This window comes from Syngnathus typhle, linkage group LG6 (genome assembly GCF_033458585.1).
Source record: "Syngnathus typhle isolate RoL2023-S1 ecotype Sweden linkage group LG6, RoL_Styp_1.0, whole genome shotgun sequence".
Taxonomy (NCBI): Eukaryota; Metazoa; Chordata; class Actinopteri; order Syngnathiformes; family Syngnathidae; genus Syngnathus; species Syngnathus typhle.
Window position 1 is genome coordinate 18,913,006 of NC_083743.1, and position 26,766 is coordinate 18,939,771.

At 44.5% G+C, this 26,766-nt stretch overlaps 1 protein-coding gene across 3 annotated transcripts in view; it reads left to right on the forward strand.

Annotated features, from left to right (window-relative positions):
• Positions 1–3,085: 3,085 nt before the first annotated feature.
• Positions 3,086–26,766, forward strand: part of LOC133155560 (aldehyde dehydrogenase, dimeric NADP-preferring-like) — a 102,435-nt gene continuing 78,754 nt past the window's right edge. Inside the window, exon 1 of one of the 3 annotated variants that reach the window (XM_061280993.1) lies at positions 3,086–3,830. The gene's annotated coding sequence lies outside the window, so the exon portion shown is untranslated. The remainder of the gene's footprint in view (positions 3,831–26,766) is intronic. The other 2 variants (XM_061280994.1, XM_061280995.1) reach the window with 2 other exon arrangements.

Consider the following 26,766-nt stretch of genomic DNA (forward strand, 5'->3'; position numbering starts at 1 on the left):
GTATGCATCCTCATCGTTCGCATACAGCAGGTCAATCGTCTTATTTCACCTAGTGTAACAATCCACATACCGGGTGAAGTCAAAAGTCAAAGTCTGCTTTATTATCAATTTCTTCACATGCCAAGACACAAAGAAATCAAAATTACGTTCCCACTATCCCACGGTGACAAGACATAGTACACAATGTACATACAAGTAAACAACACAAAAAATAAAAACAAGAAGGCACAAACAAAGAATAAATAAGAGTGATGAATGAATAATAAATAAACAAATAACATAATAAATAAGAGGAGCAAAAATGGGGCAAGTGTGCAAACAGCACACAGCGCTAAAGTGCAGGATGCTACGCAGAAGGGGGGAGAGAGTTCAGGATCCTAACAGCCTCGAGTATGAAGCTGTCGGTGAGTCTGGTGGTGCGGGAGCGCACGCTCCTGTACCTCTTCCCAGAGGGCAGAAGATCAAAGAAAGAGTGAGCGGGGTGACTCACATCACTCACAATCGTGGTCGCCTTGCGGGTGAGATGGGAGGTGTAAATGTCCTTCAGGGAGGGGAGTGAAGCACCAATAATCTTACCAGCCGTGTTCACTATGCGCTGCAGGGCCTTCATGTTGTATTCAGTGCAGCTACCACCCCAAACAGGGATACAACTGGAAAAGAGGCGCTCAATGATGCCACGGTAGAATGTAGTCATGACGCCCGGAGGAGCACTTGCTCGCCTGAGTTTCCGCAGGAAGTACAGGCGGCGCTGAGCCTTCTTCGCCAGTGATGCGGTGTTGGTGGATCAGGAGAGATCCTCACTGATGTGCACCCCCAGGAACCTGGTGCTGCTCACCCTCTCCACCACAGCACCGTAGATGAAAAAGAACCCCATTTCAACCCCTTACACTGAGTGCCAAGCAGGGAAGAAATGGGTATCATTTTTATAGTCTCCGGTATGACCCGGCTGGGGTTTGAACCCTCAACTTCCCAGTCTCAAGGTGGACACTCTACCACTAGGCCAGTCGAGTCTTATCCAAAGTCATGTGGTTAAAGTCCCCGGGGATCAGCAGCAGCGCGTCAGGGTGCTATGTCTGCAAGTCACCAACCGCAGAGTCTCACACTACTACCATATTGGCACACGGACTCACATAAACAAAAACGGCAATGGCTTGTCCAAACTCTCTGGACAGACAGTAAGGACGCAGGCTAACCCCCAAAGGTTCAATGTCTCTGCAGCTGGAAGTTTTGATATACACATGCCAAGGGCGGCACCACCTAACATTCACATACAGAGTGAGACCACCACCTTTACTCTTCTCTCAGACTTTGATGTCTCTATCAGCTTTGATCATGCTGAAGCCCGGTAGCTCAACACTAGCATCCAGTATGCTCGCCGTTAGCCACATCTCTCAGAAACACAGCAAACTGCACTCTCTGAAGGACTTCATAGTCTCCCTCAGCGCAGCCAGGTCATCAGTCTTGTTCTGCAGTGAGGTGACGTTTGCTAGGATCACGGAGGGTACAAGAGGTTTAAAATGCCACTTCTGAGCGAGCCACTTAGCCCTTAGCTTAGCCTTTAGCTGCAGCCACGATAGGGCTTCTTCACCTCCACAGAAATCTGTAGAGTGCTCCCGCTTTACTTTCAATAGCTTTTAACAAGGCGGCCTTGTTAAAAGCTAAATGCAAATTATGTCTAAAGCATTGATGCTGTGGTATTGTGGACAATTATGTGGTTCATTGAAGGGAGAACATACCGTGGAGTTAGTGACATGAGAAATTGTCAGAATCTAGGTTATTCCATTGTGTAGATAGGTAGCTGGTCCTCCCCGATATACTATGCTACAGCTCTGTTTATTTTTGCAGTTTCAGAAGACTTTGGGTCATATTTTCTTTTTTTTCAAATAGCAGTAGAATAGCCTGTTTTTTTTCTGTTTAGTTGCATGATAGTTTCTCTCTGCTTCAGTCTGCATCTTTAACAGAAGGCTATCTTTGCCGCAACAGGCAGGGTCACCCTGAACTGGTTGCCTGCCAGTCATAGAGCACACATGAACAAACATTTGTGTGTGTGTGTTTGTGTGCGTGTGTGTGTGCGTGTGTGCGTGTGTGCGCGTCTGTATGTGTGTGTGTGTGTTTGTGCATGCGTGTTGTGTGGTGAGGTTATAAACTCCCTACTGAACCTCCTACCGCACCCTTACAACTCCAGTTAAAACTGCCTCGAATCATCAGTGTTCATACAATGTATTATAGTAATTCTGTTACATTGTGAAGACATTTGCAGAAGTCTGTGTAACTCTGCAACTCAATGACTGCTGATTAATGATTAAAGCATATTGACCTCCTCTTGATAAGTGTTGATAAATGAGTAATACCTGTATGATTCATTCTGAGACTTATATAGTGGACACATTTGACTAGACTGAATGTCATGGGCAGTGATATATTTGTGTAAGCATTGCTAAAACAGAATAGCCAGAGTTGAACCTAGAATTATGCATGATGTGTTGCAAACACCACTGAGTTTATCTTCTATTTATATATTTAGAGACAATTATAATGAAACATACCAAGAAAAATTACATTTTTAACTCTTTCATCTTTAAATATCAGATTTGAAGTAAACTGTATCAACAGCAAAAACTATTTTTAGGCATACTTTTCGAACACATCCATGTTCTTAATTCGACACTTAGCCACGCGCGGTAATCTTCTGAGATGATGTCATTTCAAGTACGCAGAGTCTCCATTCAACCATTGTACTGTACTGTGTGTCTCATTCACTGCTCTTTTCCGTTGTTATCTTGTTATTCGGCGAAATGCCTCGGCGTCGTGTGGCAATGCATTGCTCACATTTAAGGCAACAGTTGTTTGCGTGGCGAAAAGACAAGAATAGGGCACATAAATGGACCATTTTTGTCCTCAGAGCAAACTGATTTCAGGCCTGTTTCGATACGTTTTTTTTTTTTCCCACAAGCTCTTCAAAGATCTGTTTTTTTCAACTGTTATGCCGATGATATAGGATTTGCAAAAGGGTAGGTGTGATTGTCATCACTTGACATACGTGTAGAATGTCAATACTACGTTGGTGGCCAATAAAGACGCAAAACGTTCTTACGAAAAGTTGTTCAGTTGTCCATCCAAACTGTAGTTCCATGCAAAACTGGCAAGCAGAACAATAAATGAAACAAAAATTGTCCGTTACCTAAATTATATCATACAGTTAAAGGCAGGCAAGCTAATTAAAACTAGCACCAATGGTACGGTAAATTATTAACTTTCAAGCAACGCGCAGGGAGCAATCCAGGCTGTTGTATACTTATTTACCTGTATGATACTGAACAAATAATGAAGACAAACAACAGCACGGATGCGTTCATGTGAATGCCCTCTTCAGAGGTCCCAGGACACTGGTAAGAAATTGGCACATTGACTGGTGATATTTGTGGCTTGCAAACATAGAAACTCATTTATTATATAATGATAAATTACTGTACTTGTGACAAAACTAGATTATATTTGGCATTTCTGAAATTACTTCACTTTTGGTCTAAAGTATTGTCATTGAACATAAATACAGACTATGGGACATGGATAATAGCTGATATATTTACTGGGTTTGGACATTTGACTTTTTTTTCAACATTATGACTATACACCTACAGTTATACATAAAGATTGGGTTGTCCCCTAAATAGAGGTCCTGTCACTTTAAGCAGTGGGACGGACCGTGAACAACAAGCTTCAGTCTGTCACTCAACAAAGCTGCAGCCCATTGGAAATCTGATCTTCTTTCTAATAAGATCTCTCCAACGATTTTCTTTCCACAGAGACACAATTTGACTTCCATTAAAGTAAGTTCCGCTAAATTACTACATAATAGTGAAATGCCCTACATTGAAATTGCATTTTTAAAATCTGAAATGATCTGACATGACACTTCTGCCATAATATGCTCAAAATTAAGAAAATGCCCCAATAATTTGGATAGGTAAATAGTGTATGCATAAAGTAAAGCACAACTTAGCTGAATTGTCATGCCAGCCGTCATGTACATAGTACACCAGGGGTGGGCAAATAATTTTGCAAAGCGGTCCACATGAGAAACTGAAGTACTTGCTGAGAGCCAAGTGAACACTAATCTCAACTCTGAGTTTGTATGTGGAAAACAAATTTATTAATGCATGGTTGAGGACCCAAACACAGTCAAGCGAGGTAGGAGTACAGTGTTCTTCATTAAATGTATTGTGTTCCTCTTCTTTATTAATGTATAATAGCTAAGGCCTTCACACATGCTATTCTACACACCTGACTATCTTCATCTGTTATATTTATATATACGTGTATATATTATATATATATATACTAGGGGTGTAACGATACATCGATACACATCGATTAATCGATATAATGCTCTACGATTTATTGGCATCGATGCTAAAGGTAAACATCGATTTATATCGCCGTGTTTGACCTCGGACATTAGACGCGACTTTATTTTGAAATCCAGTTCATTGTTGCTTGCTTCCTCTTTCCGGGAGCAGTGCGCCCGGCGTTGTTGTGTTGTGAGCAGAGCACGCACGTGAAAGGGGAGGCGACAACTAGTACGCGGCTCCTGGGCTGGTGCTATGGCTAGTGTCCAAAAAGACGAGGAAATTTGCTCCCCTTTAGGCTTCAAGTCATTCGTTTGGAAGCACTTTGGATTCCAAAGAAAATATGGCTCAACGGACAAGACACGTGCAATTTGTAAATCCTGCCATGTGTTATCAAATATTCAGGGAGCACAAATATCGCCGCACATTTAAAGAAAAAACACGACATCAAAGTTCAGTGTTAAAGTAAGCAATTTGTATACTACAATACTCTTGTAATTTCCTAAATAAAGAGTTTGCAGTACCTTGTTGATTTTGCGTATGAATTGTTATAAATCAGGATATTGTTCTATATTTTTTATTAAAAAAAAAAATATCGATCGTAGAGCACTATATCGCGATATATCGTGAATGAATCGCAGCAGGCTTTAAGATATCGGCAAATATCGTATCGTAGTTCTTTATATCGTTATTATATTGTATCGTGACAAAACCCGCGATTTACACCCCTAATATATACACGTATATATAAATATAACAGATGAAGAAGATAGTCGTGTTTTTTTTCATAGTTTGGGTGGGGGGGGCGCAACATATACTCAGGAGTAGGGGTGTAAATCGCGGGTTTTGTCACGATACGATACCATATCGATACAAAGAACTACGATACGATATTTGCCGATATCATAAAGCCTGCTGCGATTCGTTCACGATATATCGCGATATAGTGCTCTACGATCAATTTCTTTTTTTTTTAAATAAAAAATATAGAACAATATCCTGATTTATAACAATACATACGCAAAATCAACAAGGTACTGCAAACTCTTTATTTAGGAAATTACAAGAGTATTGTAGTATACAAAGTGCTTATTTTAACACTGAACTTTGATGTCGTGTTTTTTCTTTAAATGTGCGGCGAGATTTGTCCTCCCTGAATATTTGATCACCGCATGGCAGGATTTACAAACTGCACGTGTCTTGTCCGTTGAGCCATCTTTTCTTTGGAATCCAAAGTGCTTCCAAACGAATGACTTGAAGCCTAAAGGGGAGCAAATTTCCTCGTCTCTTTGGACACTAGCCATAGCACCAGCCCAGGAGCCGCGTACTAGTTGTCGACTCCCCTTTCACGTGCCTGCTCTGCTCACAACACGCCGCCGCGCCACTGCTCCCGGAAAGAGGAAGCAAGCAACAATGAACTGGATTTCAAAATAAAGTCGCGTCTAATGTCCGAGGTCAAACACGGCGATATAAATCGATGTTTACGTTTAGCATCGATGCCAATAAATCGTAGAGCATTATATCGATTAATCGATGTGTATTGATGAATCGTTACACCCCTACTCAGGAGGGTAATTATATATATATATATATATATATATATATATATATATATATATATATATATATATATATATATATATATATATATATATATATATATATATCGTATTTTTCGGACTATAAGTCGTGTTTTTTTTCATAGTTTGGGTGGGGGGGGGCGACATATACTCAGGAGGGACTTACCGTTTTTCTCCGTGTATAGTGCGCAAAATTTAACAAATTTATTGTCCTAAAATCTGGGGTGCGCATTATACATGGGTACAAAAAAATCTTTATTTTTTTTTTTAAAGCAGGTTGCTTATGGCCGATGAGGAGATGACAAGGTCAAGTGTATGCCCTTTGTCATGTGTGGGGACATTTACATGTTGGGTGAGGTGTAAACAATCCAATAGTTGCAACAGGTCAGAGGCAGGGGGGCGGGAGGGGGTGTCGACATGGATGTTAACATCACCCAATATGATTAGATTAGTGGAAGTGGAGGTACAGAGGGTAGTGAGTAGATCGTGTAGTTCTGGAATGAAAGAGGAGTTTGCTTTAGGAGGGCGGTAAATAAGTAAAGTAAAACTGTGATGGGATATGGAGGTTTACATTTGAATGCAAGGGATTCGAATTAGGAGTGATCAGGTAGAGGGAGGGGGGACAGCTCTAGATCAAGACGGTGGAGTACAGCCAGGCCACCGCCACGGCCAGTGCTGCGAGGTTTAGTTATGTATCTATAACCAGAGGGACAGGCTTCATTGAGGGATTGATAGACATCAGGTGGTTGCCAGGCACATTATGTCTAGGCCTTTGTCCAGGATGAGGTCGTGAATAAATGATGATTTACGGGTGAGTGCTTGGATGTTGAGGAGATCCATTTTGATTGTGGCTGTGGGGCTGTGTTGAGGTAGGGGGTGAAGTAGAGAGAAATCCACTCCACGTTTTCTGTGCCACAATCCACTCTGTGTTGGAGTGAAATCCACTCTATGTTGGTGTCCGTTTCGTGCTGGAGAAATTAACACTCCGTGTTTTCCCGGCAACCCGGTGTCCGTCTTGTGTCGGAGTCCGCTCCGTGTAGGAGTTAAGTCCCCACCATATCTTCCAGGCCACCTGGAGTACTGCAGCCCCGCATGGTTGCTACTAGGGGTGTAACGATACATCGATACACATCGATTAATCGATATAATGCTCTACGATTTATTGGCATTGATGCTAAACGTAAACATCGATTTATATCGCCGTGTTTGACCTCGGACATTAGACGCAACTTTGTTTTGAAATCCAGTTCATTGTTGCTTGCTTCCTCTTTCCGGGAGGGGGGAGCAGTGCGCGGCGTTGTGTTGTGAGCAGAGCAGGCACGTGAAAGGGGAGTCGACAACTAGTACGCAGCTCCTGGGCTGGTGCTATGGCTAGTGTCCAAAAAGACGAAGAAATTTGCTCCCCTTTAGGTTTCAAGTCATTCGTTTGGAAGCACTTTGGATTCCAAAGAAAATATGGCTCAACGGACAAGACACGTGCAGTTTGTAAATCCTGCCATGCGGTGATCAAATATTCAGGGAGCACAAATCTCGCCGCACATTTAAAGAAAAAACACGACATCAAAGTTCAGTGTTAAAATAAGCACTTTGTATACTGCAATACTCTTGTAATTTCCTAAATAAAGAGTTTGCAGTACCTTGTTGATTTTGCGTATGAATTGTTATAAATCAGGATATTGTTCTATATTTTTTATTAAAAAAAAAAAATATCGATCGTAGAGCACTATATCGCGATATATCGTGAATGAATCGCAGCAGGCTTTAAGATATCGGCAAATATCGTATCGTAGTTCTTTGTATCGATATTATATCGTATTGTGACAAAACCCGCGATTTACACCCCTAGTTGCTACAATAAGATCCAAGTGCGCCAGGTATCTGATGACGTGTTGTACATGCGACGGGGTGTCGGGCGGAGGAGGAGCAGATGAATGGTACAGTGTTATGGACGGGTTGGGAGAAAACAAAGTTACGACGGTTGTTTACATAAAGGACGAAGAATTCGATCGATGGATTTAATGATTTGGAGTTTTTGTCAAATAAATTGCGACTTAAACTCCGCTGCAACTTATACAGGACTGTCTCAGAAATTTAGAATATTGTGATAAAGTTCTTTATTTTCTGTAATGCAATTGAAAAAACAAAAATGTCATACATTCTGGATTCATTACAACCCAACTGAAATATTGCAAGCCTTTTATTATTTTAATATTGCTGATTATGGCATACAGCTTAAGAAAACTCAAATATCCTATCACAAAATATTAAAATATCATGAAAAAGTATACTATTAGGGTATTAAACTAATCACTTGAATGGTCTAATTAACTCGAAACACCTGCAATAGTTTCCTGAGCCTTGAAAAACACTCAGCTTGGTTCAGTAAACTAAATCACAAGTATGGGGAAGACTGCTGAACTGACTGCTGTCCAGAGGACCATCATTAACAGTCAAAAATACATTTCTCAAAGAGAAAGCTGTTCACAGAGTGCAGTTTCAAAGCACATCCACAAAAAGTCTTTTGGAAGGGGGAAATGTGGCAGGAAACGTTGCACAACCAAGAGAGATGACCGCAGCCTTAACAGCATTGTGAAGAAGAGTTGCTTCCAGAATTTGGGGGAGCTTCAAAGACAGTGGACAAAAGCTGGAGTCTAGGTATCAAAAGCCACTGTTCACGGACTTGTCCGGGAAATGGGCTACAATAGCCTTATTCCCATGGTCAAGCCACTTCTGAACTCAAGACAACAGAAGATGCGTCTGACTTGGGCTATGGAAAAGAAGCACTGGACAGTTCCAGAGTGGTCCAAAGTCCTCTTTTCAGATGAAAGCAAGTTTTTTATTTCATTTAGAAGTCAAGGTGCCAGAGTCTGGAGAACGGCTGGAGAGAAGCAAAATCCAAGTTGCTTGAAATCCAGTGTGAAGTTCCCACAGTAAGCGATGGTTTGGGGAGCCATGTCAGCTGCTAGTGTTAGTCCACTGTGTTTCATCAAGTTCAGAGTAAATGCAGATTTTAGAGCACTACATGCTTCCGTCTGCTGAAAAGCTCTATGGAGATGATGATTTCATTTTCCAGCATGATCTGGCACCTGCCCACAGTGCCAAAACCACCAGTCAATGGCACTGACCATGGCATTACTGTCCTTGATTGGCCTGCCAATTTCGCTGACATGAACACCATAGAGTATTTGTGGGCTATTGTGAAAAAGAAGCTGAAAGACACCCGACCCAACTATGCAAATGAGTTAAAGGCTGCTATTGAATTATCCTGGGCATCCATTACACCTCAGCAATGCCAAAGGCTGATTGCCTCCATGCCATGCCGCATTGATGCAGTAATCCGTGCAAAAGCATTCCCAACCGAGTACTGAGTGCATTTTGCTTTTGTTTTTGTTTTGCTGTTTTATATCTTGTTTTTTTTACTTGGTATGAGAAAATATTAAAAATTTTTGAGATAAGATTTTTGAGTTTTCTAAAGCTGTAAGCCCTACTCAGCAATATTAAAATAATAAAAGGCTTGCAATATTTCAGTTGATTTGTAATGAATCCAGATTGTATGACATTTTTGTTTTTTTAATTGCATTACAGAAAATAAAGAACTTTATCGCAATATTGTCATTTTCTGAGACAGTTCTGTATGTTTTTTCCCCCTTTGTCGTACGTTTTATGGCTGAAGCTACTTGTACTTCGGTGCGACTTATAGTCCTTTCTGGAGTGTGATCCTCAGGAATGCTACTATTTGCCCTGAAACAGGCAGTTATCCTGATTCGAGACCCCTCAAATTATTCATTATCTCTCTGGTTTTCTCGACCAATGGAAGTATAATTTGCTTTTTGCCTAAATTTGTCTCTGGTGCGTTCCATCAGGCCCTGAACACGATGTTGTAATTCCCGACTATCATGTTCCAAAACATGTTTATGTTCTTTTGGATTCCAATCTCCCCTTATGCTATGCCAATCTCCTTTGATAGCGGCCATCCATACTTGTTGGACCTCTATCCCATGAAGATGGTAAGATCTGAGATCCTCCATCTGTTGTAAAAATTCCTCAACATCTATCTTGTGATATGCGACACCTTCTACGTCCTTTTTCACATCTTCCTGAGTCCATGTTCTATGAACCAAAATTGTGAATGACTCATCATTTATATTTGGATTAGCTACTTCACTCATGGGGTATACATTATACTCCTCTTCCCCTTCCCCCTGTGCTGTATCTGTCACAGGAGAAAACACTTTCCCCATGTTTTTTGAAAACTCCAAACCCTGCTTTCCTCTTCCCCTCGTGGCCTTCGAGGGGCCTTCTCTATTAATTTCAATGGCACCTACGCTTCCTATTTTTTTAATTTTTATCGACATGTCGCCTTTGGGCAAATGACAGCCAAATTTTGGTATCGTCATACCCATCTTTTTCCATTTCTTTGTGATTACCGTATTTTTCGGACTATAAGTCGCACGGGAATATAAGTTGCACCAGCCATAAAATGCACAATAAAGAGAAAAAAACATACAGGACTGTCTCAGAAATTTTGAATATTGTGATAAAGTTCCTTATTTTCTGTAATGCAATTAAAAAAAACAAAAATGTCATACATTCTGGATTCATTACAAATCAACTGAAATATTGCAAGCCTATTATTATTTAATATTGCTGATAATGGCATACAGCTTAAGAAAATTCAAATATCCTATCTCAAAATATTAGAATATTTCCTCAGACCTAGTAAAAAAATTATTTATAACAGCAAAACAAGTTTCAAGATTCGAGAATTATTATTCGCCATGTTTGAGTGTGCCAAAAAAGGAATTTGACTTCGGTACATCACAGCCTCTGTTCAACATTTAGGTGACTAAATGGGTTAAATGCAGAGGACAAATTTCACCACACCCAGATGTGTTTGTGACGATCATTGGGACTTTAACTTAACTTTAACTTAACAAAACTCAGGACGTGTGAAAAATGACAAATATTCTCAAACATCCCCTGATCTTAAACTCCCAGGAGGGCAAGGAAAACCTCAAAACTCCAACTAGGGGAAATGAGAAACCTTGAGAAGAGACCACAGATGGGAGGATCCCTCTGCCAGGATGACCAGGCTGCAATAGTTGCAGAGAAGACACAGTACAATAGTGTAGACCAGGGGTGGCCAACCCGCGGCTCGCGAGCCGCATGCGGCTCTTTGGCTGGTGTCATGCGGCTCTTTTACGTTCATATCAACATTTGTGTTTATTTTTCGTGCGTATTTGCTTCGCTTGAGTTCAATATGGCATTTTGGTCAAACGCGCATGTGCGTGAAGTGAAATCCTGCAAAGGAGGAGGGACAAACCTGTGGTGAATTCTCTTCGATGGTCAGCTGGTCTTCCAAACAAAATGGTGAAAAAGTGGCTGGCTGGGGGAAGGAAAACTTCAGTCACACACGGTTGATTGGGGAAAGATTTTATTCAACCGATGTCAGAGAGAAGTGTCTCGCGCCCTAGCCAAGATGTCGAGTCCCTTTGTCTACTCCTAAACCTTATACTCTTGCGCTTCCCTCCACGCGGGAGCGCCCTTATACTCTTGCGCTTCCCTCCACGCGGGAGCGCGAACATGGGGCTGTTGGCTGACCTATGACCGCGCAGCCTGCCTCCCTACCTCTACATGGTGGTATCTTAGCAGTTGTTAATGGAAGCCAGATCTGTCTGGCGCCAATGAGTCTACCTTCCTGGACCAAGCCCCAAACAATCCCACACAAACCTGACCCGAACATGACCCGGTCACACTTAGGCTTACTAATGAGATAAACATTGCATGATACCAGAATAAAAATACACCACATTCCCCCCTGACGGGGCAACAACTCGACAAGAAATGACATCGGTACATCCAAAAACCTTCCCCCAACCATTTTATGGTTTTCGTCTACAATTTGGACCTATTTGTCTCATCCTAAATCATGCTCAAGGCATGCTACTTAAGGTTACATTAACTAGGAAAGCTCAACCTAATTTAATAGCAAATTCCTCCCTGACAGCAATCTGAGGCCTCTCAGGAACCACATTTGACCAAGATCGAATCCCCCAACCCCATTAACTGATTGACGCCGTCCGCCCCCCCCTTCGGTAATATACCACCAACGCCATCAATTTGGAGACGAAAAGTTTGCTGTGGCCCTTTAGAAGCCCCAAAAAGCTGCCGGACCGCCGTCGAAAAAAACCTCGCCAATCTAATGACGAGGAAAAAGAAGGAGGCCCATTCTACACCCCCTGAGGCGCCTCTCACCTGGCGAGAGTCAGGTGAAGGGAGCTCCGGCACACACCACATTTCACAAAACGTAGCATGAGCCCCAAACACAGCAACGAACAGAACCATGACCCTCAAATACAAATCGCTCAACACGCAATGTCGTATGGTAAACATGCCACGGGGTAAGCAAATGAGCTCACATAACAAAGTAAATAACTTGGCAAAAAACAACGAGGTAACACAGTGAGGTATATAAAAACGAATCGTCGAAGCATGCAAGAACATTAAACCCCTTGTTGCGCTGCCCCCCTTGCATGCACAAGTGCGTGCAGATATGAAATCCAGTCCACTGAGCCGTCAGTGGGGAATAGCACTTTTAGTAGACGGCACTGTCCCGGGCCGGCTGTCCGCACAATGTCCTCCTGTTGCTTATGGCCGTTGAATCCCGTGCAAGGCCCCGGTCAGCAGCCAAGCGACCTATGACAAGCTAAAGCTACTGTCTGTATCAAGTGACGTTAACAGTGCAAACATGTGAAGTCCTAATGGCAAAGGCCGCAGCCCAGGCCGGACGTCCTTACGGCCCCGACGGCCACCGATGGCGGGGCAACACAACCCGATAGCTCCAGTGTTTCCAGCCCCCTCAAATAATTCTTTGGCGGTGGTGGGGCAACGAGGAAAAAGCTGTGTCAATCGTCTAATCGAAATCTCATCAGAACGCCCGAGTGCTCCCGACACCTACCCCTTGTTTCCAGAGGCCCACGCGGTCCCTGAAACAAACAAACAAACAAACAAACAAACAAACAAACAAACATTCCAGGACTCATTCCCCTCATTTCTCGTCGTGCCGACAGCGTTGCTAGATCCCCCCAGTCACAATGTAAATTCTACCTGTTCCTGGTAGCCTTTCCTGCCGCAGGTGTCACTGTCTCAATCACACTGTCATCTTTCCGAAGTCCCGTCAGTCATGTCACTTCAACCGCTCTTTCTTCCATCCAAATACTATTTTTCACCCCCAAATTCCTTCTTCGGTTTAAAGATGTGTAGCATTCTCAAACCGGTACCCCTCACAACACTGTAGTTCCCTATATCTGTACATTTATGTATCCGTGCCTTATGTTTGAGCCACCTCACTGTTCAAATCAGTCATCATTCTGAAACAACGCTCACGTAATCTTTCCAAAACGGTACAACCACTCAAATCCTTTCATTATTCGTTATGCAAACTAATCGTCCTAAAATGTATAATTAAACATTTGCCCTGTAATAGCAGCTTTAATGCAGTCACGCGTTCAGAAATTTCCCCATTTCTTGTCTCTGGCCCCGTCTTCCTCCGACATTCAATGACCTCCCAAACTTTTGTTGTGTATTGTGCCACTGTCCACTCCCTAATCACTGTACGATTTGTCCTTCGTACTTTGTCATTGAAAAACCTTAAACCTTATTGTCACTAAATTGTTACCACGCTTTGCATCCATTCCAGGTTGTTGTTTCCCGTTAACTCCCTTTCTTTCAAGATGCTTCTTCTGCTCTTTCCATCACTGCTAGTTGAATTCTGGCGTGTCCTGTTAAAGCTTAAAAACAAGTGAATTTGGAAAAAAACTTTGTATATCACAATTACAAATTGCAACCTACTCACCCATTTCTGTTTTATCACTCCCCCTTTTGACACATTCACCCAATGTGTCATTTCGTATCAAAAGGAACCTGCAAGGTGTACCCCTCATCACCACACTCATTGTAGCCAGGCCCGCGGAACCTCTAGCTCCAATCTGGGCCCCGGGACCGTCACCCCAAGTCCCTGAAACTTGACTGTCCACCACACACTCGGCAACACAAACAAAAATCAGCGCACTCCTGTCAGTGAGCTTATAGCCCTGCTGACAGCGGACATTTGTACACACAAAAACAAGTATCAAAATAAAAACAGTCATAAAATGAATCCTGGCGCTCGGGGATCCTGTCCTGAAAACCATGTAATCAACAAGTTCATTATAAAAACCAAAAAGGCAAGGGTTAACATATTCTTGTAAATTCAACACAAACGTTCCACAAACGCAATCGACAACCTGCAAGAACGAAAACAAGTTACGCAAGCAACGCGCAATCCGCTGCTTGGCTGGTGGCTGACGCTGCAAATAAATCAAGTCACAGAAAAACAAAGCAGAGCTCGCTCATGTCGCAAGCAAGCTCAAGCGTCAAACATTTGGTCACTGTCCACCTAGTCCGTCACCCCGTCGGGTGAGCTTAAAGTTGTCACGCGTCAAATCGTCCAAAGTCTTGATGTCTTGATGTCTGACCATATCACTGAAATGGGCCTTCTCCATCGAACCGTTTTGTTGTCGATGGTGCCCCTGATTGAACCACGGTTCCGATCAGAACTCATCACTTACCAGTTCCAGTCCCTCCGATCTGTACCACCCCTTCAGGTGAGAGGAATTTTATCCTCAAGTGCAAACACATCACCCCAACTTCAGACCTCTCTGGCCAATCATACTGCGCACACACAGTCATAGACGATCACACGCGCACTCATCCATCCACACACTCACAGACACACTCATCCGTCTCTATCACTCAGCTCTCCCTCCAAACCAAGCAAAGTTAGTATGTTAGTGTGCAGGCAAACATTGACTCCTAATAGTGACTCTTCACATTCTGACATACTCGTCAACATGACCTATGTATTGTAAAATCTCCCATTCAATTTTCCATAAACTCGCCCATCAGATTCATCGTAAATTGTCATATATGTCTATCTGAGGGGCTAACTGTGGGACCCGCGTTTTGAGGGAGCCTCCATACCCTCATATTGCTCCTACAAACTCGATCTCTATTACTTATCCTAATTAAATTCAATAAAGATGGGTCAGACTATTCTCTCTGGCTTTTTACGTCATCATTTGGCTCTCCCCCTTTTTTCCTGTTGTCTTGCTCAAAACTGTTTCTCAGTCTGCTTCTCTTCATTGCCCATCTTGGCGAGTCTCACTCCCCCCCCTTTTTTTTTTTTCTTCTTCCTAAAACTCCTGCCTGTCACACCATCCAGCATCTCTCCCTACTTCCTTAAGTCGTCGCCTATTTCCACTCCTTTCATCCACTCACTCACGCAGTCTGGCCCCCTTCTGCAAAGCTGCAGCTCCACACAGGGAGCGCCAAGCCTTCTCCCTCAAATGAGCAGTTTGTAATGTAATTTACGTCATTGCTGTCCAGATCTTCTATCCTCAATCTCCCTTGCTGTCAATCCCTGTTAAAATGCCAAAATACCCCCGTTCTTACTTGCTCTAATCCGATCTTTGACAATGGAGTTTGCCCTTATCAAACCTTCGAATATCTGTCCTCCTGTTATCTTCGCCTCCACCTCTTAGTAGTTCTTTTGACAGAATCTCCTATTGGTAACCCTACAGCGGACTGTTTAGCATATAATCCCTTACTCCGCTCTCTTGCTTCTATTTTGCCATGTTGTGCAGTTGAAATTGAGCCCTATCTCAGTCATTATCTTGTTGCCTGTGGCCTTGTGCGACTCCTATCCATGATCGTGTGAAAATCAAAAATTTAACGGATCCAACTTTCTGACTACCCAGCCTCCACTATGGTGCAACAAACTTCTATCGTATTGAGTAGGTACATCGAGCGTCCTAGCTTCCTCTTGACTGAATCCACTTAAGTCCAAATGTCCTGTTCTAAAATTTATCTAACTCGATTTCTACTTCTTATGCCTGATGAGCCAAAACATCAGATCTCGCTCTTGTTTCTCACCGCTTTGGCCTAATTGTCCCATTCAGATCTGTTCAATCTCTGACCATGATCCTTCTCTTTGTAGCTCTACCCATTATTCAATTTTTTTTATCAAATCTCCTCAGTTCTGTCAAACCCAGTGCACAATGAAGCTCCTGTCCACTTTAACCCAAGCCCCACGAAGTTTAGCACCGCCACAGCAAGGAGTGCAATTTGGCCGTCGGACATTTCAAGTCCATATCTTTTGCCGCACCTCGCCCTTTCAAGATGGTGTTCTTTTGTTGTTGCTTCAGAGCCAACCCATCCATCACTCTCGAATGAGTCCATCGTTCAAATGTCCATTTTTTTTTCAACATTGTGAGTTCCTCCACTTCTCACTGTCTTTTCTCGTCCCCGAGGATGTCGTCTTTCCTCCGGAGTGTACTTGCCCCTCCAAGCACAACAACAGTCTTTCTTTGTCCTTGCCAAAGGTCAAAGGTGCCTCAAAGCCAGGCACCGTTTTGTAGTCGTCCACGGCTGCAGGCGGAGTCTCGGGATCGAGTTTTCAGGGATCCTGGCACTCAGAGTGACAGACTGGGACATCAAACTTGTAAGACTATCTCCAACTGTAGCTGCTGCCATCCATTCACTAGTAACGTTTGTTTACCAAAAGTCAAATTCTCCTAGTAACAGCAATGTCGTCTTTATATTGTAAGTCCTGCAACTCATTCTATTGTCGAGCTAGGTTTTGTCTATAGTTCCAATTTAATGGGACAGTACATTGTGTCTTCAGTATCATTATTCAAAAATAACTCAGAGGTCTGCGTTCCACATCCAGCCCTGATCTACGTCTTGATCTCTCAAACTTTATTACCTGTGTCATGCTTGCTCAAAAATGCGACTTAGAATATGGTGCTGTGAATTTCCAATCTCCCCGATCAAAGTGGATCCCGCTTCTCAGCTCTCCTTTCTCATGCTCCTGTTAGCCTGCAATTGTTCAAATCAAAAATGTTATTTTCTTTTAACCGTCTTTCTGTTGAACCTCTAAATCTCTCGTGTTGCTAACCTATCTACTCCAGGAAATGATTTAAAGGGTCTTAAAGAAAGGACCAACAGATTACTCCCAATATCTCCTCATTATTTACGAGTTAGCCCCCCTTTCTTCTCTCACTCCCTCTTTCTATCTGTCTCTAGCCGCATTTGTGGCGTCCTGATGTAAATTAGTGAAGAATTTGGGGGCAGCGCTCCACGAAGCTTTTCCTCAGACGACCTGGGAGTTCTGTCCGTATCTCTTTGTCCTCTGGGAGGAGATGTGCGCGTCCACCGTCTCATATTTGTTATGCAAACAGGAGAAATAGCAATCTTGTTCAAGTTAACGTAATCACTCGCTTTCTCATTAGTTGTCAGATGGACTAGGGGCGCTGGCCGCCCTCAACAGGCTCCCTCTTAATTTACGAGCGAACCCCCACTTTCTCCCCCCACCTATCGGTCTTGGGCCGAATGTGTGGCATCCTGCCATAAATCACTGCTGCCACGGACCAACTCTTTTCTTAAGACACACAGGTACACATACATTAGTATTTTAATGAGTATTGCAAGCATGTCTCTCTCTTGCCTATTTGCAAACTGTTAAACATTAGTGCCAGTGATGTTTCAGTTTCGATCATGCACGTTCGCTGTTAATCATGCACCCTTTGCTCATCAACATTTGATCTCCCCCCGTCTTGTCTCAGTTCTCATCGACATTGACCTCTACCGGGGGGACCCAGCCCCGCCTTTGCGGGCTCCTCGGCACAGCGCCCCCGGACAAGGGGGGGTCAGCGTATCAATGTTGACGCCACGGTCTGGCCAGGCCCGCGCGTCTCGCCAGCCCCCATCCTCGCCGGTATAACACCATTCCGCGCCTCGGAGCACACAGGGCCCCCTCCTTTCTTGAACATTCTCTGATGCATGCTGCCTTCCTTCTCACACGCGTGTGCACATAAACGCACACACACCGAGCGTGCACACAACCGCACATGCACTCACCCATCCGCGCGCACGCACGCCCGCTCAATACACAAAGCCCACACACAGAGCTCATACACCCACACGCATAAGCACGCACGCGCACCCCATACACTAAGCGCGCACACAGCTCAGACGAACGACGACAACTGACAGAAACTTTACAGACATTACGCACGAACATAGAACACAGACAAAGGGATTCGAATCCATCTCTAATGTAGCTTCTCACTAACCGCTTCCATGCGGTTTGGTCATTCTGTGGCTTTTTACCGTGCACAGGTGCACTTACAAACATGCCCTTTGCACTTCTTGTCTTTGTTTCCCCTAAGAGCGCTTTGCATTTCCCCTTATACTGCAGATTTTTACCTTCAGTGTGCACACCAATTACTTTGCTTACATGGTATACCAAAATTAAACCCCATGAGGCCTCTTTTTCCACGTTTTCCAATTTCTATCGGCTGCGCACTCCTCCGCTCTGCCAATTGCGGTCTGCTGCAAGCCGTAAATTTTATCAGACTTTGACAGGAGTGTGTGCTATTACAGTGCGCATCGGCAATCGGAATCGAACCGTGACGACTTGGGTACGACCGCAGCGCACCAGTTCGCCCCGGTAAGTTGCCCGAAGAGTATCTCTCTAAGAGGCTAACGCGCCAGCAGTCAGCCGGGGGAACCTCGCAACCCGCACAAACTCCTAATCTGATCAGTGCTCAAATAACGTGGTCTGCGCGCATCATTCTCATCGGCGCCCTGGTCCCAGAACCAGCCGGTAATTCTTCCACATTCGTTCACACAGCTACGGATGCCAAGGCTGCACACTCCTCCGCTCTGCCAATTGCGGTCTGCAGCAAGCCTCCCTTTTTCGTGCGACCTTTATAGAGACAAATGCCCACACCGAACATCTCAACGACCACATTGGGTGGGATCTCAACGTCCCAGCACGACCCCGGGAATTGTGCCTCCGGTGGCTTGGTGGTGCACGCCTCTTGTCGCACACAGTGTTCAATCGTACCTGTGTTTTTGCCTCAATCACACAGCTAAAATTTCAATCCTCCATCGGATCTGTCGCCAAAATAAAGTCCACGTTTTATGGGACTTTTTATTATTATTCTCTCGTGACAGCCAGTCACAGATCAGTAATGTCTAAGACATCCTGTCCTGTTTCACGTGCCCTCTCTCAGGGCATTTTCTTTCTCATTCATCATTCACACCAGACATGTCACTCACACTGTTGTGCACATTCCCCATTAAGTTTTATGTCATTTTTCCATTTTTATTTGCCTTTTTTCTTTTTTCTATTTTTATTGAACATTTTCATTTTTCTTTTGGGGCTACTCCCCCCTTTCAAAATCCACATCTTGTCGACATCCAGCTAGGGGAGACAAATCCCCCCCCCCCCCCCTTTTGCCAGCCACTGGCACACCAGGCCCGTTAACTGTCCCGCTTAGGAGCCACTCCATCCCCCCCCACACCAGGCACGAGCACATTGCAGTACTGTGAGTGAAAGCTTCTCACCTCAAACTCAGCCTGCCGGTCGGACGCTCGATACTCGCACCCAGGCGGGCGAGGGCTCCCCGAAGGACAAGAGAACTGTTCGTGACGCCAAAAATCGTGGTGAATTCTCTTCGATGGTCAGCTGGACTTCCAAACAAAATGGTGAAAAAGTGGCTGGCTTGGGGAAGGAAAACTTCAGTCACACACGGTTGATTGGGGAAAGATTTTATTCAACCGATGTCAGAGAGAAGTGTCTCGCGCCCTAGCCAAGATGTCGAGTCCCTTTGTCTACTCCCGTCCTAAACCTTATACTCTTGCGCTTCCCTCCACGCGGGAGCGCCCTTATACTCTTGCGCTTCCCTCCACGCGGGAGCGCGCACATGGGGCTGTTGGCTGACCTATGACCGCGCAGCCTGCCTCCCTACCTCTACATGGTGGTATCTTAGCAGTTGTTAATGGAAGCCAGATTTGTCTGACGCCAATGAGTCTACCTTCCTGGACCAAGCCCCAAACAATCCCACACGAACCTGACCCGAACATGACCCGGTCACAATTAGGCTTACTAGTGAGATAAACATTGCATGATACCAGAATAAAAATACACCACAAACCCATTTGAGGAGTGTCGATTTCGCTCTCAAAATGGCAACGAAAAAATGCACATTAAAAAATTACCGTTTTTTTCCGTGTATAGTGCGCCCCCATGTATAATACGCACCCTAAAAATGGCATGCTGATGCTGGAAAAAAGCCTGTACCCATGTATAATACGCACCCAATTTTTATGAATTTTTAAAAAAAAATTCTTTTTTTTTCTTTTTTTTTTAAGTCCCAATGATCGTCACACACGCAGGGAGGCAATGGGTCCCATTTTTATAGTCTTTGGTATGGTCTTAACTAGGCTGGATGTAATTTTTTTTGTTGGCGTTGATTTCTCCGACTGCCCGTAAACGCACCACCGCGCTCCGTGCGCGCACGGGAAAGACGCGTGCGGACGTGAAAAAGGCGGCTCTGTATGGGAGAGACGTTGAAGAGGAATGAAAACACCCTTGGAAACCAAAACTTGCCCCTCGTCGTGACTCGGAGCCGCAAATAATGTTTCGTATTTGTGTAGGGTACATTGTGACAGACAGCAAACGAGCAGGCGATCGAGCAAGCGTCTGATACGAGAGCATTGGGGTCGCATGGAGCGTGTTTGAAGTGAACAGCAGAGAAGAAAGGAACAAGGCAAAGTGTTGTGAAATAAAATGCACAGAACGGCTGCGCAAGACACGTCAGCTATATAAAGAGCGAGAGTTGTTTTCTTCCTATTAGTTTCAATTCACAGTTTAATTAGCAGTTTCAATCAGCAAATAACAAAATGCGTATTACAGGTAATATTTTATTTCACAACACTGCCTTGTTCCTTTGGTCTCTGCTGTTCATCCTAAAACACAAAGGCGCTCTTTAAGCAATGCGACAGTGAGCGCCCGGCGCGCTGCGGTTGCGCGACCGCACCAAATTAAGCTCCCTGCGCAGTGCGCACTGAGGTCCACTTAAATTTTAGAAAGTACATCAGGACTTTAAAAATATAGAATATAGAATATAGTGTGCTAAAATAAAGAAGATATCTAAAAATATCTTCTTCTTGTTCTTTTCTTCTCTGCTGTTCACTTCAAACACGCTCCATGCGACCACAATGCTCTCGTATCAGACGCTTGCTCGATCACCTGCTCGTTTGCTGTCTGTCACAATGTACCCTACACAAATCCGAAACATTTGTTGCGGCTCCGAGTCACGACGAGGGGCAAGTTTTGGTTTCCAAGGGTGTTTTTATTCCTCTTCAACGTCTCTCCCATACAGAGCCGCCTTTTACACGTCCGCACGCGTCTTTCCCGTGCGCGCACGGAGCGCGGTGGTGCGTTTACGGGCAGTCGGAGAAATCAACGCCAACAAAAAAAATTACATCCAGCCTAGTTAAGACTAGGGGTGTAACGATACATCGATACACATCGATTAATCGATATAATGCTCTACGATTTATTGGTATCGATGCTAAAGGTAAACATCGATTTATATCGCCGTGTTTGACCTCGGACATTAGACGCGACTTTATTTTGAAATCCAGTTCATTGTTGCTTGCTTCCTCTTTCCGGGAGCAGGGAGCAGTGCGCGGCGTTGCTGCACGTGAAAGGGGAGTCGACAACTAGTACGCGCGGCTCATGGGCTGGTGCTATGGCTAGTGTCCAAAAAGACGAGGAAATTTGCTTCCCTTTAGGCTTCAAGTCATTCGTTTGGAAGCACTTTGGATTCCAAAGAAAAGATGGCTCAACGGACAAGACACGTGCAATTTGTAAATCCTGCCATGCGGTGATCAAATATTCAGGGAGCACAAATCTCGCCGCACATTTAAAGAAAAAACACGACATCAAAGTTCAGTGTTAAAGTAAGCAATTTGTATACTACAATACTCTTGTAATTTCCTAAATAAAGAGTTTGCAGTACCTTGTTGATTTTGCGTATGAATTGTTATAAATCAGGATATTGTTCTATATTTTTTACTAAAAAAAAAATATATCGATCGTAGAGCACTATATCGCGATATATCGTGAATGAATCGCAGCAGGCTTTAAGATATCGGCAAATATCGTATCGTAGTTCTTTATATCGATATTATATCGTATCGTGACAAAACCCGCGATTTACACCCCTAGTTAAGACCATATCAAAGACTATAAAAATGGGACCCATTGCCTCCCTGCGTGTGTGACGATCATTGGGACTTTAAAAAAAAAAAAAAAAAAAAAAAATTAAAAAAAAAAAAATTAAATTTTTTTTTGTACCCATTTATAATGCGCACCCCAGATTTTAGGACAATTAATTAGTTAAATTTTGTGCACTATACACGGAAAAAAACGGTATATGACGATGAACACAGGGCAGAGCGATTGGTTTTGCTGGCTTTTTAATGCATGGCGACTGTGACTACGGGGGCCCATTAGGTCCAGAAAAGCTGACAAGACGCTAACCCAGGGGTGGTCAACCCGGCCAAAATGGCAAGGAAAAAATGCACAGCTAAACGAATATATGACGATGAACACAGGACGTTTTTAACAGAGTTAAAGTTGTTTTTTGTTGAACGCTATGGCAAGCCATTCTGCCTGATATGTCGGACGTCATTAGCGCATTTAAAAGCTTCAAATGGTCAGCGCCACTTCAGCTCACTTCATGCCAATATCGATAAGGACTTTGCAAAAGGGACTGAATTTCGCAAGCACAAGTTTGGACACTTTGAAATGTACGGCAGAAAAGTAGGTACAATTTTTCAAAAAAATTACGAAGCACTCAGAGACTGTCACACTTGCATTGTTTCAACTGGCTTGGAACATTGCACAGGCTAAAAAGCCATACAATGAAGTGGAGTTCGTTAAAAAAATGCCTCAGTGACGTTATTGAAATCTTGTCTCCCGCCACACATAGTAAGCGAAAGAACTTACCGTTTTTTCCATGTATAATGCGTGAAATTTAACTTATTTATTGTCCTAAAATCTGGGGTGCGCATTATACATGGGTACAAATTTTTTAATTATTATTATTTTTTTTATTTTATTTTTTAAGAAAATCATGGTACAACAAAACCAACAACAGGACTGACCGACAAAGACGTGGAACAAAAAGACAGGGTGACATTACCAAAGACAGGAACAGAAACCAAACAGACATCATGACAGTAACACATGCAATGATCCGACGGTGAGCGAGGGGCAGACAGGACTTAAATACAAAACACGTTACATTGATTGAGGTGACACAGGAAGGGAGGGGCGACGCGAACAGAAACTATGGCAACCTAGACACATAGCAAAACTGGGGACGAGACATGACAAATCTCCCTCGAAATAAAACTTGAAATCACCTTTCTTCTTGTTTGTTGTCAATCGCGCATCGCATTCAGCCATCCTGCCCAACACAGTCAGTAAAATTCATAATTGACGACACATCGTTTGATGCGATGGTGCAATCCTTGATGGTGTGTTATTGTCAAATATTGTTTGTTTTTTAATCTCCATCGCGGACCGGACGTCATACCGAGGCAGTATCCCTGCGCATGCGCACTATGGATCCGATGCGAATAGTCCTTTTCTCTTCTTGACTGACAATGAATGTGATAGTTTAATACAATCAGCAAATAACAAAATGCGTATTACAGGTAATATTTTATTTCACAACACTCTGCCTTGTTCCTTTCGTCTCTGCTGTTCACTTCAAACACGCTCCATATGACCGCAGTGCTCTTGTATCAGATGCTTGCTCGATCACCTGCTCGTTTGCTGTCACAATGTACCCTACATATATCCGAAACATTTGTTGCGGCTCCGAGTCACGACAAGGGGCAAGTTTTGGTTTCCAAAGGTATTTTTATTCCTCTTCAACGTCTCTCCCATACAGAGCCGCCTTTTTCACGTCCGCACGCCTTTTTCACATGTCCGCACTGATCGCGGTGGTGCCTTTACGGGCAGTCGGAGAAATCAACGCCAACAAAAGAAATTACATCCAGCCTAGTTAAGACCATACCAAAGACTATAAAAATGGGACCCATTGCCTCCCTGCGTGTGTGACGATCATTGGGACTTAAAAAATAAAATAAAATAAAAAAATAAAATAAATAACAATGAAAAAAAATTGGGTGCGGATTATACATGGGTACAGGCTTTTTTCCAGCAGCAACATGCCATTTTTAGGGTGCGTATTATACATGGGGGCGCATTATACACGGAAAAAAACGGTATTATGTTTTTGTTTGTGGAATTTGTTGAACTGAGAGTTTGTCTGTGTGAGACAATGCACACAATGTTCATTGTTGAAAATGTGGTCTTTGGTCTGTAGTTTTAGTACTGTAGGAGTCAATTTGTCATTATCATGTTGGTGCGTGACATAATAATGTCACACAATAAATTTGGCTGAGCAGAGGGGTGTGTGTATGTGTGTGTGTGTGGGGGGGGGTGTTCATGTGTGCTCATGTGTAAAAAATGTGGCTCTTAGTCTCTGACTGGTTGGCCACCCCTGGTGTAGACAATTCGAAAAAAAGGTGTGGAGAGCAGGATGTTGTTGCACAGCAATGGCTCTGAGACTCTAAGAGTGGAGTGAGTTCATCAGAGCGACAGCACATTGAAAATGTCCATTAATGCACCCAGTACTTGGTCGGGAATCCTTTTGCACGGATTACTGCATCAATCCGGCGTGGTATGGAGACAATCAGCCTGCGGCATTGCTGAGGTGTTATGAATACCCACGATGCTTCAATAGCGGCCTTTAGCTTATTTGCATTGTTGGATCCGGTGTCTTTCAGCTTCTTCTTCACAATACCCCACAAATTCTCTGTGGGATTCAGGTCAGGGGAATTGGCAGGCCAATCGGGGACAGTAATGCCATGGTCAGTACATAATTTACTGGTGGTTTTGGCACTGTGGGCAGGTGCCATATCATGCTGGACAATGTAATCATCATCTCCATAGAGCTTTTCAGCAGACGGAAGCATGTAGTGCTCTAAAACCTCTTGGTACACATCTGCATTTACTCTGGACTTGATGAAACACAGTGGACCAACACCAGCAGCTGACATGGCTCCCCAAACCATCGCTGACTAAGGGAACTTCCATCCATCCGTCCATCGATCCATATTCTTCCGCTTATCCGGGGTCGGGTCGCGGGGGCAGCAGCCTTAGGAGGGACTCCCAGACTTCCCTCTCCCCAGCAACTTCATCCAGCTCAGCCCGGGGGATCCCAAGGCGTTCCCAGGCCAGCTGAGAGACATAGTCTCTCCAGCGCGTCCTGGGTTGTCTCCTACCGGTGGGACATGCCCGGAACACCTCCCCAGGGAGGCTTCCAGGAGGCATCCTGATGAGATGCCCGAGCCACCTCATCTGGCTCCTCTCAACGTGGGGTAGTAGCGACTCTACTCCGAGTCCCTCCCGTATGACCGAGCTTCTCACCCTATCTCTAAGGGAGAGCCCGGACATCCTGCGGAGAAAACTCATTTCGGCCGCTTGTATCCAGCTCGTGACCTCAGGTGAGGGTAGGAGCGTAAATTGACCGGTAAATTGAGAGATTTGCCTTTTGGCTCAGCTCTCTCTTTACCATGACGGACCGGTACAGAGTCCGACTTACTGCCGAAGCTGCACCGATCCGCCTGTCAATCTCGCGCTCCATCCTCCCCTCACTCGTAAACAAGACCCCAAGATGAGGTTTGACTTCCCGACGGACCCTCCACTCCAGCACCCCTGAATAGACCTTACCAGGGAAGCTGAGGAGTGTAATTGCCCTGTAATTGAAACACACCCTCCGAATCCCCCTTCTTAAAGACGGGAACCACCACCCCAGTCTGCCAATCCAGAGGCACTGTCCCCGATGTCCACGCAATGTTGTAGAGGCGTGTCAGCCATGAGAGCCCCACAACATCCAGAGCCTTTAAGAACTCCGGGCGGATCTCATCCACCCCCAGGGCCGTGCCACTGAGTTTTTTAACTACCTCAGTGAAAAAACGACCCCCCGAGATTGGAGAGTTTGCCTCAGAGTCTCCAGGCCCTGCTTCCACAATGGAAGGCAGGTAGGTGGAATTGAGGTCTTCGAAGTATTCTCCCCACTGATTCACAACGTCCCGAGTCGAGGTCAGCAGCACGCCATCCCCACTGTAAACAGTGTTGACGTTGCACTGCTTCCCCCTCCTGAGACGCCGAAAGCTGGACCAGAATTTCCTCAAAGCCGTCCGCCAAACTCTTCCCACGCCCGGGTTTTTGCCTCAGCAACCGCCAAAGCCGCGTTCCGCTTGGCCATCCGGTACCTCTCAGCTGCCTCCGGAGTCCCGCAGGCCAAAATGGCCCAATAGGACTCCTTCTTCAGCTTTACGGCATCCCTTACCGCCAGTGTCCACCAGCGGGTTCGGGGATTGCCGCCACGACAGGCACCAACGACCTTACGGCCACAGCTCCGGTCGGCCGCCTCAACAATGGGGCGCGGAACATGGTCCACTCGGACTCAATGTCCCCCGCCTCCCCCGGGACGTGGGAAAAGCTCTGCTGGAGGTGGGAGTTGAAGCTCTTCCTGACAGGGGATTCTGCCAGATGTTCCCAGCAGACCCTCACAGAGCATTTGGGTCTGCCAGGTCGGACCGGCATCTTCCCCCACGATCGGAGCCAACCCACCACCAGGTGGTGATCAGTTGACAGCTCAGGCCCTCTCTTCGCCCGAGTGTCCAAAACATGCGGCCGCAAATCCGATGACACGGCCACAAAGTCGATCATCGAACTGTGGCCTAGGGTGTCCTGGTGCCAAGTGGCACGCTTGGACACCCTTATGTTTGAACATGGTGTTCATTATCAAAAATCCGTGTCGAGCACAGAAGTCCAATAATAGAACACCGCTCGGGTT